This window comes from Artemia franciscana, chromosome 8 (assembly GCF_032884065.1).
Source record: "Artemia franciscana chromosome 8, ASM3288406v1, whole genome shotgun sequence".
NCBI classification, from domain to species: domain Eukaryota; kingdom Metazoa; phylum Arthropoda; class Branchiopoda; order Anostraca; family Artemiidae; genus Artemia; species Artemia franciscana.
In genome coordinates, this window is record NC_088870.1 from 43,690,973 (window position 1) to 43,710,277 (window position 19,305).

The 19,305-nt window shown below is 35.2% G+C and overlaps 1 protein-coding gene across 3 annotated transcripts in view; it reads right to left on the reverse strand.

Moving 5' to 3' along the window:
* The window catches only part of LOC136030461 (zinc finger protein 180-like), a 138,393-nt gene extending 121,145 nt beyond the window's left edge, over positions 1-17,248 (reverse strand). For all 3 annotated transcript variants that reach the window (XM_065709465.1, XM_065709464.1, XM_065709468.1), the window contains exon 1: positions 17,183-17,248. The gene's annotated coding sequence lies outside the window, so the exon portion shown is untranslated. The remainder of the gene's footprint in view (positions 1-17,182) is intronic.
* Positions 17,249-19,305: the final 2,057 nt, after the last annotated feature.

A 19,305-nucleotide genomic window follows, 5' to 3' on the forward strand; every position in this document is an offset into this window, starting at 1 on the left:
GCAAAAAAACAATTTTGTAATAGGGAATTTTAATAGAGACATACAATGCATCATCAAACTTCTTGACACCAAAATTTCTATTAAAACAAGAGCTAAGAGCTCATATGGCACTTGTGAAAAGGCAGGAAGAGCTACGAGCCAAAGGATAATATGGTATGAGCTCTAGCAAAATTCTAAGAATCAATAGATTGATTTAAAAGGAAAATAAGAGGTTACTTTCCCACTATTTTCTTACAAATTATCAAATAAATTAAGTTTATACCTTCTTTGATCATATGATTATCTTCTTATATACAGATAAATGAAATATTGCACTGGTATTCAATTTTGCTTTACATACCTTGTTTTAACTTCTATGCTTAAGTATACTTATGATGTTTTTACAAATTGGCTTGTTTGAGCTGGAATGGCTAGATACCCTGTCAACTATAAACCCAGAACAAGTGATATTTAAAGACTAGCTGTCAACTCTACTTAAAAAAAAACAACTCAAGGCTGTGATTTTGTTATCGCTCTCACATGACAATGCCTAATGACAAACAATTAGCTGGAGCAAATACAGGAGTTGACCTTATTTTAGGAGGACACGATCATGTATTTAAATCTGTTAAGGTAGATAGCCATGTAGTGTCATTGGTATTGATCTTATTGTTATGCTAAAGTTTTGTGTTAGACACAAAAAAACTGGGTTTTGATGATAAATGAACACAGACAAGACATGTCAGTGTGTTACTGGTATAAGGTTAGTTTTGTTTTGCAATTGAGACTCTAATATAGTTATCCCTTTTTTTAGATTTTCCAAGGGAAATGCTGAACAATATATCTTGAGATAAAAGTGCAAAATAAGACTAAACGAATTGACAGGGTACTAAAAAAATACACATAAGTAACAAGATAAGTGAACAGTAGCTGAGGAAGTTATTTGAAAAATTCTCTTTGAAAGCATTCATTTGAAATGAAAGTTAAAAAAAGTATCACCCATTTAATACCAAATAGCTGCTATTTTGATGCAAAAAATAATTTTGCAATAGGGAATTTTAATAGAGACATACAATGCATCATCAAACTTCTTGACACCAAAATTTCTATTAAAACAAGAGCTAAGAGCTCATATGGCACTTGTGACAAGGCAGGAAGAGCTACGAGCCAAAGGATAATATGGTATGAGCTCTAGCAAAATTCTATGAATCAATAGATTGATTTAAAAGGAAAATAAGAGGCTTAATGCCAGTCAGGATTTAAAATAAAAGCTTAGAGTCATGATGTCCTTCTAAATATCAAAATTCATTAAGATCCAATCACGCTATTGTATGTTATAATTACCTAATTTTTCCTCTCTCTTTAGCCCCCCAGATGGTCAAATCTGGGAAAACGACTTTATCAAGTCAATTTGTGCAGCTACCTGACACGCCTACCAATTTCCATCATCCTAGCACGTCCAGAAGCAACACACTTGCCAAATCACTGAACCCCCTCCCCAACTCCCCCAAAGAGAGCGAATCCAGTATGGCTACGTCAATCACGTATCAAGGACATTTGCTTATTCTATCCACCAAGCTTCATCCCGATTCCTCCACTCAAAGTGTTTTCCAAGATTTCCCCCTCCAACTCCCCCCAATGTCAAAAGATCTGGTCACGATTTGAAATAAGAGCTCTGAGACATGAACACCTTCTAAATATCAAATTTAATTAAGATCCGATCACCTATTCATAAAACAAAAATACCCCAAATTTTCACGTTTTCCAAGAATAACGGTTTCCCCCTCCAACTCCCCCCAATGTCACAGGATCTGGTCGAAATTTAAAATTAGAGCTTTAAAGCGCAAGACCCTTCTCAATATAAAATTTCATTAAGATCTGGTCACCCTTTTGTAAGTTACAAATACCTCCTTTTTCAAAATTACCCCCCTTCCCCAAACTCCACCAAAGAGGGCAGATCTGGTCCAATTATGTCAGTCACGTGTCTTAGACAGGTTTTTATTCTTCCCATCTAGTTTCATCCTGATCTCGCCGTTTTAAGTATTTTCTAAGATTTCTGGTTCCCCTCAACTGCCCCCACCCAATTACGCTGGATCCAGTTGAGATTTAAAATAAGAGATCTGAGTCACAAGGTCCTTCTAAATATGAAGTTTCATGAAGATCCAATCACTCCTTCATAAGTTAAAATAAGTAATTTTTTCTAATTTTCTGAATTAACTCCCCCCCCCCCCTAATAGAGCAGATCCGTTCCAATTATGTAAATCATGCATTTAAGACTTCTGCTTATTTTTCCCATCAAGTTTCATCCCAATCCCTCCAATCTAAGCGTTTTCCATGATTTTAGGTTCCCCCACCCCAAACTCCCCCCAATGTCACCAGATCCATTCGGGAATTAAAATAAGAGCTTTGAGACACGATATCCTTCTAAATTTCAAATTTCATTGAGATATGATCACCCGTTTGTAAGTTAAAAATACCACATTTTTCTGATTTTTCAGAATTACCCCCCCCCCCCCGCCAACTATCCCAAACAGAGTGGACTCTTTCCGGTTATGTTAATCATGTATCCAGGACTTGTGCTTATTTTTCCCACCAAGTTTCATCCCAATCCCTCCACTCTTAAGTTTTTCCAAGTTTTAGGTTTCCCCCCTCCCAACCCCACCAATGTCACCAGATCTTTTCGGGATTTAAAATAAGAGCTCTGAGACACGATATTCTCCTAAATATCAAATTTCATTGAAATCCAATAACCCGTTTGTAAGTTAAAAATACCTCATTTTTTCTAAGTTTTAGGTTTCCCCCTCCCAGATCCCCCCCTATTTCACCAGATACGGTCAGGATTTAAAATAAGAGCTCTTAGACACAATATCCTTCTAAATGTCAAATTTCATTGAGATCTGATAACCTGTTTGTAAGTTAAAATACCTCATTTTTTCTAATTTTTAATAATTAACCCCCCCCCCCACTACCCCAAAGAGAGCGTATCCATTCCAGTTATGTCAATCATGTATCTAGGACTTTTGCTTATTTTTCCCACCAAGTTTCATCCCAATCCCTCCACTCTAAGTGTTTTCCAAGTTTTAAGTTTCCCCCTCCCAACTCTCCCCCCCCCAATGTCACCAGATCTATTTAAAATAACAGCTCTGAGACACAATCTCCTTCTAAATATCAAATTTCTTTGAGATCCAATCACCCGTTCATAAGTTAAAAATACCTCATTTTTTCTAATTTTTCATAATTAACCCCCCCCCCCCCCCAACTACCCCAAAGAGAGCGGATCCGTTCTGGTTATGTCAATCATGTATCTAGGACTTGTGCTTATTTTTCACCACCAAGTTTCATCCCTATCCCTCCCCTCTAAGCATTTTCCAAGTTTTAGGTTTCCCCCTCCAACCCCCCCCCCAATGTCACCAGATTTGTTCGGGATTTAAAATAATAGCTCTGTGACACGATATCTTTCTAAAGATCAAATTTTATTGAGATCCAACGACCCATTTGTAAGTTAAAAATACCTCATTTTTTCTAGTTTTTCAGAATCAACCCCCCCCCCCCTCCTCCAACAACCCCAAAGAGAGCGGATCTGTTCCAGTTATTTCAATCATGTATCTAGGACTATTTCTTATTTTTCCCACCAAGGTTCATCCCAATCCCTCTACTCTAAGTGTTTTCCAAGATTTTAGGTTTCTCCCTCCCAACCCCCAATGCTACCAGATCCGGTAGCGATTTAAAATAAAAGCTCTGAGACACGATATCCTTCCAAACATCAAATTTCATTGAGATCTGATCAACTGTTCAAAAGTCAAAAATACTTTAATTTTTATATTTTTTCCAAATTAACAGGCCCCCCACCCCCCCCCCCACCCCCCAGATGGTCAAATCGGGAAAACGACTATTTCTAATTTAATCTGGTCCGGTCCCTGATACGCCTGTCGAATTTCATTGTCCTGGCTTACCTGGAAGTGCCTAAAGTAGCAAAAGCAGGACCAACAGACCAACAGAATTTGCAATTGCAATATGTCACTTGGTTAATACCAAGTGCCATAAAAATGGAGTGGATCAAATCAATACCTGAGCAGCTCTCATATGGTTTAATTCTCAATATATTGAGACTCAACCTGATTACACTGTTTTGTCTTTTTCACCTGACATCTAATTGATGAATTTTGACCATTACTCATTTTTCAGAAACTTAAACTTTCTTTTTGTAAGAGGGTTTAAAAATATAACTTATTTTAAACAAGGGCTAAGAGCTCATATGGCACTTGTGACGAGGCGAGAAGAGCTAAGAGCCAAGAGATCATATGGTATGAGCTCTAACAAAATTCTATGAATCAATAGATTGATTTAAAAAGGAAAATAAGAGGCTTAATGCCGGTCAGGATTTAAAATAAGAGCTCTGAGTCACGATGTCCTTCTAAATATCAAAATTCATTAAGATCTGATCACCCACTCGTAAGTTATAATTACCTAATTTTTTCTAATTTTTCCTCTCCCTTTAGCCCCCCAGATGGTCGAATCTGGGAAAACAACTTTATCAAGTCAAATTGTGCAGCTCCCTGACACGCCTATCAATTTTCATTGTCCTAGCACATCTAGAGGCACCAAACTCACTGAACCCCTCCCCCCAACTCCCCCAAAGAGAGCGAATCCAGTACGATTCTGTCAATCACGTATTAAGGACATTTGTTTATTCTATCCACCAAGCTTCATCCCGATTCCTACACTCCAAGTATTTTTCCAAGATTTCCCCCTCCAACTCCCCCAAATGTCAAACGATCTGGTCGGGATTTGAAATGAGAGCTCTGAGACATGAATTCTTTCTAAAAATCAAATTTCATTGAGATCCAATCATATATTCGTAAGATAAAAATACCCCAATTTTCACGTTTTCCAAGAATTCCGGTTTCCCTCTCCAACTCCCCCAGCGTCAAAGAATCTGGTCGGAATTTAAATAAGAACTTTAAAGCACAAGATCCTTCTAAATATCAAATTTCATTAAGATCTGGTCACCCTTTTGTAAGTTACAAATACCTCAATTTTCAAAATTACCCCCCTCCAATTCCACCAAAGACAGCAGATCACCTGGCTCAGATCCCTCTTTATTTTGCAAAATCATCGTCCCACTTTCTTCCAAGCAAATAACTTGATATTCAATTACTTCATCCTTGTCCATATTTTTTTTGTCGGGTGAGATTTTTGTTGAAGAAGATGAACTATGTACTTACTGCGCTAACCATTCTTTTGAGCACGGTAAGGAAATCACTTATTGCGGTTACTACCGGCAGTAACTATTCTCGTTCCCAGCGGGTTGGGCAGTAATCATTTTCCCGCTAGGAACGGAAATAGTAACCATTCGGTTACTTCAGTAAGTCCCAGGAACACACCCTGGTTACACACAGGAACACACCTGCGGTTACTGCCGGCAGTAACTATTCTTGCTCCCATCGGGTTGGGCAGTAACCATTTTCCCGCTAGGAACGGAAATAGTAACCATTCGGTTACTTCAGTAAGTAACTGAAACACAACCGTAGCTCCTGATTACTTTGCTACTAGCCTAGTGCAAATTAGAGTACTGGACATTCTTTTGCTCTGTCTGATGGAGGAGCAATTTTTTCACTTACAGATAATGCATGCACAATTGTCAAGACTTTGATTTTGGATAGCTTCGGTCAGACACTGGGTATATCTAGCATTTATTATAGTCTTTGGTTGGCCTTTGCCTAACAATAAGTAAGGCCCATGACTTTCTTATGATGGCAATCAAGATCAAAGGTCATCACTAGATTCAAGGATCAAATTTTCTTGGGCCCTTGAAATCTAGTGGTCATGCAAATTGGGTGATCATTAGATTTGTAACATAGTGCATATCCACTTACGCACTAAATACATCTCTAGGCCTTGATTATTTAGACCAATTATATTTGTCATATATTTTACTATCTTTTAGCTGAATCCTTTTGTTTTGCATTTGCTTTGCTAAAAATTTGTCTTAAAAAGTGCCAAGTTTAGAGAGTTATGTTAATATTTTTCTTGCTGATCAGAACAATTGTCTTTACAATTCCTTCTGTTTAAAGCCATTTAGAGATTTTATAAGTGCACCACGGGCATATTGCAGTCTTAAATGAGTTTGTGGAAAACAAATAGAAGATATAATTTTTCTTATTTTGTATTATTTCCAGACTAGAATATCACAAAACTAAGCAGTCATATTGCTTATTGTATCTTAAGTAAATACAATTCCTGATCGAGTTTTGTTGATACCTGTCTTAAATTCAATTTGTCTAAATAAAATGCATATTGTTTATGGGCAGCAACTATGACTTAAGTTTTTTTTCAATATTTTCTTTTTTCAAACAATTGTTGTTCTGTGGTCACATTTGTGTTCCTTTCTAAGTGGCTGGCTCTCTTGCTTGAGAATCCTTTGTCCAAAGGGCACAGGTTTAATTCCTGGCATTACCAATTTATTTGGTTTAGGGCAGGGATCAGTGATGTGACTCTGTTAGCTCAGCTAGAATTGGCCCAACTTTAAAAGGTTAACTGAAGAGATGTGGGGACAGTAAGCAGGAAGGGCATGCACAAGCATAGGAAGGAGGGCCCCTACCTTCCTATTGTACTTCCTGGCTAAAGGAACACCTGGTCCTTTACTGGCCTACTGACTTAGCCATAGAAGCTTTCTTTTAAACTTATCAAAACACAAGTACAAATGAAGAAATTCCACTAGGGTAGTTGTTCCTTTTCAATGAATTGTTGATGTATAGACAAGACTGAGGGTCATGAGAGATGGCTGGTGAATGTTTTGCATGGTTTGATAATGTAGGGCAATTGCTCAGGTTGGCAACTGAGCACAAAAGTAAAATTTTGTGAATGGTTTTTCTTTGTGACTGTTATACTTATGTAATGTCAAGTATTTTATAGTTAATCTTTATTGTTTGGTTTTAATTACAATGGCCCTATGACTTTAGTGTAATTGAACCAACTTACATCCATCCATTTTCTTCAAACAGACAGGAGTTCTATGTTCACTAGCTTCAATAAATTGATATGCAATTTTGAGACCAGGGGTTACAAAGTAGGTCAAAACTTGCAAATGGAACTGTGGTGTGACTAATTACTTTGTAAGGAATGTATATCAATTTAAAGATTAAAAAACAATCATTTAGAATTCAAACAAGACAAATAAATAAATAAAAGTATCCCTTTACAACCATTTAATGAATTGTCACAAATGTAGGTCACTCTTAAGATTGAAATGAACAAAGCTTCGATTATGAATCTGTTTCCTTTAAGGCAGGACGGACTCTCCAAGAACCTTCCTATACCTCCCATGTTAAACATTTGGAGTTTGCCTGACGTTCCTGAATTAGTGATTTTGGCGGTTTTTATGTCAATAGAAGTAAAAAAATCTGGTGAATATTTTGGCATAATCAAATCTAAAAGCCGACAATCATTTTTTTTTATAACTCCAAAATAATTATAAAACCTGTTTAGGGTTGGCATTCTAGATTGCTATGCTTGACATTGTTGTTGTGGGGTATCAAAAAATGGAGCAAAAAACTTTCTATTCAAGAATCAGAAACTTATTTCTATAATATATACCTCCTGGCTGCCTTCCCTTAAAATACTTTACATATTTGTGTTCCGAAATCAAAAATTCCCCTCAAAACGTTAGATTTAGCTGTAATCAGAGCATCTAAGAATGCATAAATTACACCAAGGGACTATCCACTCGAATTGTCCAGGAGCGATTCAGTCAAGCATTAATTAGTTGAAACCTGTTAAAACTGAGTCTAGAGAAGAAGTAGTGTGCAGACAACAAACTGCCGGTTAATAAATATATAAGGAAATTGTATTGTATAAATAATTAAGGATAAACTGCGTCTAATACTAGAGATAAATTGAACACAGCACAAGGGCCGAATAAGAAGCAAAGGTTTTATTTTAAAAAGAATGATTTATCGTTTTGGCTATTATTGTACCGTTAAATAAATTCAGGACAAATTTATAGATTGTAGTATAAGTACAATTTTGCATAATCTTCTACTGAAACAAGAATTACAGATATATAAAACGAGCTAAGTAATAACTATTGTGAACGAAACAAAATACCCCCAGAGTATTTAAATTTGTTATAGCAAGACTCGAGTGTTGCTGTAGAACTACCAAAGCAAACTGCAAAAGCAGTCGATGACCAGTCTCAAGTCCAAGGCCTTCCCAAGAAACAATTCAACCCCTTATTAAATAATCCCCGATAAAAATGGCCACAACCCTAATAAAATTCTTATATAGTTCTTGTTATTGACCACAGTAACATGGGAAAAAAAGAAATAAGCGAGGACTCAATTTGCCAAATGTGCAGGCCCTTCGTGAATAGTTGAAATTAAATTATCGTACTAGAGGCAGACCGCATTTACCAAAACATTTGTTAGAAGGCTTAGCAGTTGCTTCGGTTCACGACGAATCAAGTTCCGAAGAAATTGGAACAAATTCCCCTTTTGCGTTTAAAGTTATCACTTCTGGAAGAAATTTGGGGTCATACCTTCTAAAAGGCTTACGCTGGATTGTGGATCTACCTTACCTTTTTGAGAATTATGAAAAGCTCGTGATTCGCCTCATGTAAGTTTTTTCTTTGGCTTTTATTTTAGGTCACTGATTTAATGCTATCAAAATTATTAGGATGGGGAATTATTCTGGGTTACAATTAATAAAACTTGTACCTTAGTAACTCTTGATAAATGTCTTTTCTGCTATAGAGAAAGAATGTTCGATAACTTTTAAAGATATTTTCATCCCAAAACAACATAACGCTCCAACGGTATCTGCTTAGGTTGGTTTAATTTCACTATTGTTGGTTTTACCAACAATTTAAAGCTTATATTGAATAATCGGCAATTGTTTCGCTATTTCTTTAGCAATTTCAACTTAGTACTCAAGTTCTGGCTCTTCTCTTGTCATATTTCACGGGTTATCTATCACATTGTTTTCAAACTACGGTTTACACAAGACAAGATTTATTTCTACAAAATGGCTACCACAAGCCCAAAAGGGCCAAATTCACACTTTAGTGTCAATAAAAAAATTTAAAAAATGGTGAATGTCAATCAGTAACAAATATCAAACCAGTTTAAACTCATAAAATTGAAATTAGTAAAAAAGTCAAACAATAAAAATCGTAAATTAAAACCGGGAAAACAAATTTAAACAAAATGACAATTTAGTTTAACTAGCAAGAATTGTAAAGTTTGCATTTGCAAAATAAGCATTAAAACTACAAGTTAAAAGTGGAGTAAGAAGAGGGGAAAGTTACTAAATTTCAACTATTTGAAGGATGAACGTTCTTCTATATCTTTTTTTGGAAACTCATTGGGGCAAGAAGGAGGATTTTTGTTGAAATAGAACGTGGGGCAGTGGTGGATGCAGGGGGCAACCCTCCCCCTGACATAGTAGTAGATTTGTGGTTGGGACCGCTTGTTCTGGTTCTGTTTTGGACGATTTTTTTTTGTATTTGGTTTTTAATGGTCGAGTTTTAAGTAAGCTTTTAATTACTAAGGCTGTTTCTTGTTGCAAACATGTTTTAAACAAGATTTCAGTTACTTTTTATAGTCTCTGTTAGATTTTTTTGAATGACACATGTCCCCAAAAAGTAACTAATTAAATTTAAGTTTATCAAGGGAATCTGTCCGTATTACCACAAATGCCAACTGGGAGGCGGAAATCTTCATTCGTAAGGAGGGGAAATTTAAAATTCTGACATAATCTACTGCTAATAGCAACATTAAGAAGTCATTATATTTCTATTTATCTGTTCTATTTTTCCTGCTACACTATCAAACGAACTATTATTTAACGTTTAATCAGCAATTAGTTCAAAAGAATGTATGATACCAAAATATGGTACTAATTTTCTTTTTGACAATACAAAGTTTAACTAACTCGCTATAGTCACCAGAAGTACAAATGCTACAAATTATGCAGAAAAGATTAAATATATTATTTTTTGTAGAGGGTGAACAACCTTTTAATTGTTTTTATGGCGAGGTGGCTCTTATAAACTTACTTTTTTTGTATCAATATTTCTAACTGACTTTAATTTCAATAGAATTTATCAGATTTTATATTAAATAAAAGCCCATGTCCACTACCTACCTACGACTTAGAAATTGTTTTAATTCCCTTTAAATTGTTGGTTTTTCTTTGTCCACAAGTTTATCGGAGCAACCTTTTATATGCTCCCCACCCAAAAAAAAAATCCTAGATTCACCCCTGACGTGGCGGCTGGGTAAATGTTCACTAGGAAAAAGAGAAGTAGTACAAGCCTAATGCACGGTATTGTTGGCAAAATACAAGGAAATTTGAACCCTTATTTCCTTAAGGGTGACTAGATTTGCTCTCTGAAGAAGGGAAATGTAAGGCCCTTTACCCTGTTTGAAAATAATTCTTAGACACGTTTTTTTAAACTGCTTCTATTCTGTCCCACAATTCATTGGACATGCCAGGATGGCAAACATAAAAACAGAGAAAAAAACAGAAAAAATGTATTAATCCAAAAACGTTCACAAATAAAACGAAAAAAAACAAGTTTTTTAACTGAAAGTAAGGAGCAACATTAAAGCTCAAAACAAGCAGGAATTACTCTGTATATTAAATGGCTTTTCCCTCCTCAACGGCCCGCTCCTTACGCTAAAGTTTTTTTCTGTTTTAAAAAGAAAACTTGAGAAAAAGAATCAACCTTTAGCGTAAAGAGCAAGGCGTTGAGGATGGAAAAGCCCCTTTGATATACGGAGTAATTCCAGTTCGTTAATGTCACTCCTTAATTTCAGTTAAAAAACTTCTTTTTTTCATTTTATTTCCAACATAAAGCGAACTTAACAGTAGAGGTAATTTCAAACAGTTACTACACAACTATAGTAAGGAGCGACCCGGCTCAATCGTAACCAAAACTCTAAAAAACAGAATTTTGATACCAAAAAATGCATCACAAGAATCACACTTTTGTTCTTATTTTAAATATGTAAGTTTCACCATCAAGTTTAGCCTTACCCATCTAAAGTTACGAGCCTAAGAAAATTTACCTTTTTTTAGAAAATGAGTGAAGCACCCCCAAAAAGTCATTTAACAAATCGCAGATGCGTGTTTATTTATTTTTTTTCTTTTTTTTTCCAGGGGTGATCGTATGGACCCACTGGTCTTAAAATTATGCGAGAGGGTTCATTCAAATGGAAATGAAAAGTTCTAGCGCCCTTTCTAAGTGACCCAAAAAATTGGAGGGCAGCTAGGCCCCCTTCCACGCTCATTTTTTTCCAAAAGTCGTCCGATCAAAATCCTGATATAGCCATTTTATTCAGCATAGTTAAAACCTTATAACTATGTCTTTCGGGACGACTTATTCCCCCACAGTACCCGTGGGAGAAGCTGCAAGTTACAAGCTTTGACCAGTGTTTGCACATAGTAATGATTATTGGGAAGTGTACAGACGTTTTCAGTGGGATTTTTTGGTTGCAGGAGGGGTTGAGAAGAGGGGGTTATGTGGACGAAACTTTCCATGGAGGAATTTGTCATGGGGAGGAAACATTTCCATGAAGGGGAGGGGGTAGGATTTTCTAGCATGATTTAAAAAAAAAATGAAAAAATAAATATGAAAAAGTGTTTTCAACTGAAAGTAAGGACCAGCGTTAAAAGTTAAAAATAACAAAAAATATTACACATATAAAGGTTTCGTTTCCTCCTAATCCCTAACTCTTTACGCCAAAGTATATTTAGTAATTTCAACTATTTATTCAACGGCCTTTGTGATTCAGGGGTCATTCTTAAGGACGTAGGCTTCAATTTAAGCTTAAGTGTAATGAGCGAGGTATTGAAAAGTGGGTGAACCCCCCCCCCCTCATATAAATAATAGAAAAAATGCAAATATAGAAGTTCGTTAGGTAAGCTAATTCGTATGTTACGTATATCTTTACAAATGAAAACCTTCGTAAAAAACTAAAAGCTCTAGTTGCCTTTTTAGTAACAAAAAATTGGAGAGCAGCCGGATCTTCTCCCCCGCTCATTTTTTCTCAAAATCGTTTGATCAAAACAATGAGAAAGCCATTTAGCTAAAAAAAAAAAATGTGCAAATTTCGTTTTCATTATTCATCTGCGGAGAGCCGAAATCAAAACATGGATTAACTAAAAAACGGTCAAAAATTACATAAAAAAACGAATTTTTTTAAATGAAAGTAAGGAGTAACATTAAAACTTAAAACGAACAGATATTACACCGTATATGAAAGGGGCTGTTCCCTCCTCAACGCCCCACTCTTTACGCTAAAGTTTCTGCAGTATTAAAAAGTAGAGTTGAGAGAAAGAGTCAAACTTCAGGGTAAAGAGCGCGTTGAGGAGGGAACAGCCTCTTTCATATACGGGATTATTTCTGTTCGTTCTAAGTTTTAATGTTGCTCCTTAGTTTCATTTTAAAAAACTTGTTTTTTATTCAATCATTAAAAAATACGGATAAAGGTTCTGAAAGAATGTCTGCAAAGGCTTAAAAGGATTTGAGAAACTAACAAGCTAATTTGATCCTCCTAACTCATAAAAGCATATTGCCATTTTTAATCATACTAATAAGCACTTTGTGGATTACTCGAATAAAAATCTAAATGATAGTTGAGATGCAACTGAATTTGGGGCAAGGATTTTTACTTTGAATTTGATTTTAGGGAGTCAAGTGAGACTTAATTTTTCTTGGAATTTGGTTAGTAATTTTTCTTGAAATTTGATAAATCAACACGGGTCGATTTAGAGGGCATTTCCTGTCATGCCCCAAAGGAGTTTGTAAAGTTTCGAAATACTTGGCTTTCCAGATTGGTTGTTTTAGGACAGTTTTTGGCTTGCTTACATACATAAATAAAATTGGGTGGTTTAATTTGACAATGAAATACAACAAACTTTCGGTTAGATCGCATAATTTCCACTTCTCACCCATTTCTAGCTATATTTTATATTTTAATTTTCCTACATCGCTCACTACTCTACATGCTACCTATCCTTTTTGAAGCTATAGCAATTTCCTTTCTACCAAACAATAAAATCGCTACTTTACAATTTTACTTCCTCACAACCAATTAGCTTTTTACTTACAGGTGCCAATACATCAAGTTGGTTTCGAATATGATGTTTTCTAAAGAATATAGAGCTGGATTGCGCTCAAGACTTATCTTCAAATGCGAATCATGTCCTGAGGAGACCACAATTCACACAGAAAAGCCCCTTGCTTCTCGAAGGCTTCAAAAACAGACTTAATGGAAACCGTAGTAAAAAAAACGGGAAAGGACTGATTTTGATAGTGTGAATACTATCAGAAAGAAACACAAAACAGAAACGGGAACAGTAAGTGTCAACAAAGAGGTAGTGGTTGGTGCAATAAATGGTGGGATGACTCACGCCCAGGTTCTAGAACTTTTCTCTACGATTGGAATAAATACTCCGTCTTAAAAAGTCTTTACAAAACTTGAGAAAGAAATTTAGAAAGTTTTTTGCTGTTTTAAAAAGTGGAGTTGAGATAGAGTCAAACTTTAGCGTAAAGAGCGGGGCGCTGAGGAGGGAGCAGCCCCTTTCATATACGAAGTAATTTATATTCGTTTTAAATTTTAATGTTGCTCCTTGCTTTCAGTTAAAAACATGTCTTTTTTATTTAATTTCTGAACGTTTTGAACTAATGCGTGTTTTGATGTTGGCTCTCCACAGATGAATAATTAAAACGAAATTTCATATTTATATGGCTTTCTCATAGTTTTGATCGAATCACTTTGAGAAAAAAGGAGCGGGGGAGGAGGCTTAGTTGCCCTCCAATGTTTTGGTTACTTAAAAAGACAACTAAAACTTTTAATTTTTACGAACGTTTTTGCTAGTAAAAGATATACGTAACTTACGAGTTAGCTTACGTAACGAACTTCTGTGTTCTGTTAGTGTTAAATTTTAATGCTGCTCCTTACTTTCAGTTGAAAAAACTGTTTCATATTTATTTTTGTACTGTTCTATTTTGAAATAAGGCTAGAAAATCCTGCACTCCCTTCATGGAAATTTTCTTCCCCCATGAAAAATTCCTCCATGGAAAGTTCCCTCAACATAGCCCCCTGTTCTCAGCCTTTCCCTCCCCCAACCAAAAATCCTCCTGAAAACGTCTGTTCATTTCCCAATAACCATTACTATATAAACACTGATCAAAGTTTGTAACTTGTAGCCCCTTCCATGGGGATTCTGGTGGAGTAAGTCGTCCCCAAAGACACAGTTATAAGGTTTTTTGACTATGCTGAATAAAATGACTATCTCAGAATTTTGATCGGGTGACTATGGGAAAATAATTAGCGTGGGAAGGGGCCTAGGTGCCCTCCAATTTTTTTAGATCACTTAAAAAGGGTACTATATACTTCATTTTTATATATAATTCACTTATATATAGCTTCATTTCCATTGGAATGAGCCCACTTGCAAAATTCTAAGACAACTGGTTTGATATGATCACCCCTGGAAAAAAAATTCATATTTTTGCAGATAGAAGCTTAAAACTTCCATGGTACGGTTCCCTGATAAGCTGAATATATGTACTTTTTATTTGTAATTTCCACAATTTTATACCACGTCCTAGCAAATAATGATGAGCAGACCACAGGCACACATGCAGGCAAGGGATTCACCCACCTTAAATTTGTATAATACTTAATTTTCTCAGCAAAATGTTTAATTTTCCTGAGTTTTCCTGGTATTTCATACAATAATTGTAATTTTCAGTGAGAAACCCCTTGAGTTTAATGACGGCAGTGAAATCTGATAACCTTGAGTGTTTGTCAATTTGCTGAGATTGAAAAAGAACTGAATAGAGAGTATAATTTCTGGACATTTGCCCGGCCTTAAACAGACTGAAGGGGCAAACCTCCAAGCTTTGACCAATTCAATCTCACTTTTTGGCTCTTTTCAGTGGGAACTTTCTTTGGATTTTTTTTTTACCAACTAAAAACAGTAGGGAAAGCATCAGGTATAAGTGACTTAAGAGACTTGACAACATTTAGAAAAAGCTACATGCAACCTGATCTAAATAAGGATGCACTTGTAGAGTATCAAAGAGAAGCCTACAGGTATATCCCAAATACAGTAAATGCATATTACAAAGAACAAGAACAGGTACATAGAATACCATTGAAGTGGTAAAGAAACAAGAAAATTGCAAAAATTGAGATTATAAGATTAACAAAAAACTATGAAAATTGCAAGTACAGTACTAGCCTCCTTCCAACAGGACAAATAAGGGGATTCATGCCCCAAAGCTCTGACTATTTTCAATTACACCTTTAGGAGCCAAACAAAATTAAATACATTTTTTCACATACGCCAAATATGACAGTTGACCCAGAAGTTCAGGGTCAGGGATTCAATACTCTGTGGTGCCACCAATGGAAGGACCTTTGCTGTCATAAGCATTGTTAATCCTAGCACACACCCACACTCAAATATAACATTCTGTAAGATCATAAACATCTTAAACAGCAAAAATAAAAGAATTTTTTTATTTTTGATAAATATTATTTGAAAAAGGACACTACAAGGCAAATATCAGGTTCATCAGCATACTAAATTTGATGTGACAGTGATAAAATTTTGTTAAATCTTTTCTGGGATCAAATGTGTTAGCTACAGATAACACAGACATTGCAAGATCTATTTGTCCATCCATCTGTTTGATTGAGATTCTGAGACTATGACCCTAGGTCAAAAAGGCCAAGGCTTTTAAAGGTTTTTCATTGACCTTAGGTCAAATAGGGAAAAAGGAGGGGGTTCTATACACAAAAAGTAGAATTGTTTGTTGATTTGCTGAAGTTAGTGAAAGGAGTATCAAATTTAAATGAAAGATGGAATAAATGTACATATCAAAATATCACCAAATTGGATCCTACTAGAATTTATCATATTTGTTTAGTATAATTTCAAGAATAGGTAAGTTGCTGTCTCTGATAGTTGAGCAAGTTTAAAAAAAAAATCCTTTAGATCAAAAAGCTTAAAAATAAATTTGTGTCTGATACACAATATAGTTAAAGGAAAAACAATTATATTTTTGATCTCTGGGAAATTAGTGTAAAGCCCTATCCTGATTAGAAGAGGTAGCTCACATCAGGTTGCTCAAACATAATTATGAAGGAGCTAGACCATGGTTAAAATGCTAATACTGCACTGATACTTAGTCAATTATACTGCTATTTCAGCTTATTTGCATTGTGATGTTAACAATGGGTTTGCAGCTTTAATGTGATGATTGCTTGAAGACAGGATTATCATCCTATTTAGGGTAGATGAATTTTATTTGAAGGAAAATCACTTGGTAAAATTCTAGTTGGTTGACTTCTTGCTATCTCAGAAGGGGGTTATGTTAGGAAAAAGAAATTTCAGGGATGCATCTACAGGCTAAAGTATGTCCTGGGAAGGTATTTTGAAGTACCTACATCCACTCCTTCTCCCTCTAGAGGGCCCTGACTTCTGATGACCTTCAAAATGTGTTATAAAAGTGAAATCTTGCAAAATAGATCTTCTGCTTGAATGAAGTACAACAAAATTGTTTTCAGCTTCAAAAATTTGATAAATCCAAATTTATAAGGTTTTAAAGATATGCCAATACATTTCCTAAATTTTGAAAAAAAAAACATTGATATGGCTCAGAAATCTAATCATAACAAGAATTGCATTTTCAGAACTGAAGGCAGAGAAAAAGCAACTGGTAACTAAAAATTAAGATAAAATATTATAGGGAAAAAGAGTGGAGGTGGATACACTAGAATTCCTTCCCAGGATAAACTTTAGCCTGTAGACCTACCCCTGGAAGATTCATTTTCCTAACTTTACCCCTTTCTGAGATAACAAGAAGTCACTCAACTAGAATATTAACAATCACTTTATTAAGCAACTATCAAAAAACTGCTGATCAGCTATCAATCTGCTTAGAGATAATCCTGTAGCAGGACATGAGAAATTTTATGTTTTCTCTTTGTTTAAAACAGCTTAATTTTTTTGCTTCAAGAATAACAGAACAAGAAGTCAATGATTATTGTATTTAGCAGTTATCATACAATTAAAGCTCTATGATCACTGAGCAAGGTGAAGATCTACATCCTTTATAATAATCATCTAAAAGCTACTGATCACAAGTATTTTTTTTTAAACTGAGATATTCTTAGCCACTCACATTGGAAGTTTTTCTTATCACACATTTCTGGAATTTGAAATGTCTCTGGAAACAGACCTTCCAGTGTTTCCACTTTCTTATTTTTAAATCCCTAATAAAGAGCTGAAAAATCCCTAGAAATCCCCATCTTCAGTTCCCAAATCCCTAAAAATCTCCCATTTTCTAATTACTCCCTGAACCGTTTCTCCGTATCTTATTTTAATCGTGCCATTAAAAAGTAACATATCTTCTAGCTATCACTACTATAATAGAATGTCTTGTCATGCCGTTTAAAGTACTTTTCAATCATCAGTTAAATAGAATCGTTGTGCCTCCGTTTTTCAAATAATGCAATAACGAACCCTCGGACGGCAAGTATTTTCCCCAAACGTCACTCACCATCCAGATTAAGACAGCCTCGTGCTGTTTCTGAGCCTATCCCAGTTTTTCCCCCATTCGCTGCTTTATTTCCAGATATGAAAAAACCTTTGTCCCCTTCATCACAAAAAAAAATTAATAAAATAGCCAACTTGTTTCCCCCCTCCCTTTTTCATGTGAGGTGCTTTAGGTCGTTACACTAATTTGCTTACCCCCCTCTGTTTTGGTTTAGTTTCCCATTTAATCATATGTGTTTTACCTGTGTCTTATGCTTCGTTGCTTTTTTTGTGAGTTTTTGGACTTTTTTTAGTGTTCCTTTTAATTTGTAGATATATATGTTTATTTCTTATTCTTTTCTGTATTATTAGATTGTTTTGTCCCCTTCCCTTTTTTTCTGACTTGTATTTGTTCAAGTTTAGTTTGACAGATTTTTTTTCTTCTTCTTTTTTACTTATGATTTGATTATTCTTTATTATTAGTGTTTTTTGCTTTGTTTCGACTCCAAAGTCCAAATTCGTCCTTTTGAGGGCTTGTGATAGTGATCTTTCTGAAATAAATATCTTATCTTACAAATAGCTTCAAATATACTTCAAATAATATAAACCACATAGAAAAGAAAATGTAATACTGTAATGTAGATTACAGAACAAGATGTTTAATACTGTTCAATCGTAACTTGTAAAACGTAATCAGACCTTATCTTCCCCTGATGTGTCTTCAACATTTTTTGTATTTTGGCTGAAGCTTTCACCATTCTCATGTGGTGAAGTAACTGATCATCTTTATGTTCCATATTTTGTTTTTAGAATTCCCTTAAAAGTTTATGTGTTCAATTGATTCTGACGGTCAGTTTTTATTACTTTTACAGCACTGAATAACTTCTCGACGTTGACATTTGAAAATGGAACAGTGGAAATAAATAATAATGCCTGTTTCAGGCTAGGATACAAATTCTGTTCCGGCAGCATTTTTTTTTTACCAATACTAAATACCAGCAGGTCACGGCATCCATTTTTTGACGTTTTCAATATCGATGAGGCTCTGCCTCATCAACGCCATGGGATATGTCCATATTTCCGAACAAAAAGTAGCAGAGAGGCAGGCTGAAGTGATTGGGCTGATACTGGGTCAACCATTTCAGCATATTTGCAAATTGTCTTCGAAATGGAACCTTTTCTGTATCTGGCCTACTGCCTTGATATGGAACGCCTGTGCAGCTTTAAGAACTACTTCGATTGAATCAGAGGGGACGGCAGTATCTGACTTTGACGTACACAGGGAATCTTGTCCGTTCGGACCCAAGTAAACGCTTTCAAGGAGAACTTAAAGCTTCCGATTGTTCACATTTATTTCTAAGGCACTAATTGATTCCACATAGTCCTTTTGCAGGAATTTCAGTACTGAGACCAATGTTTTAAGCTTTGTTTATATCCCAAAACTAGGAATATTTTGGTTTCAAGAGCTCAAATTGTGCTTAAATTTGAATTTGCGACAGAAGTGATTGTTATATTTGTAAAGAATATAAAAAAAGACATCGAGTGGTATGTTCACTTTATTTGTAAGTAAAAAAAATGAACAACAAAAAATTTACCAATTATAGTATGAAGGTTCAAGATTTTCCCCTGGGTATGTAGGCTTGTCAAAAACACACAATCTATTTATTCCTACATGTGCCATTGTTTTAAAAAAAATGGCTGTCAGTTTGTTTTTCTGTTAAAAACTAGGGTAATGAAACGGTAAGAGAGGTGTTTGAATAATTATAGCCT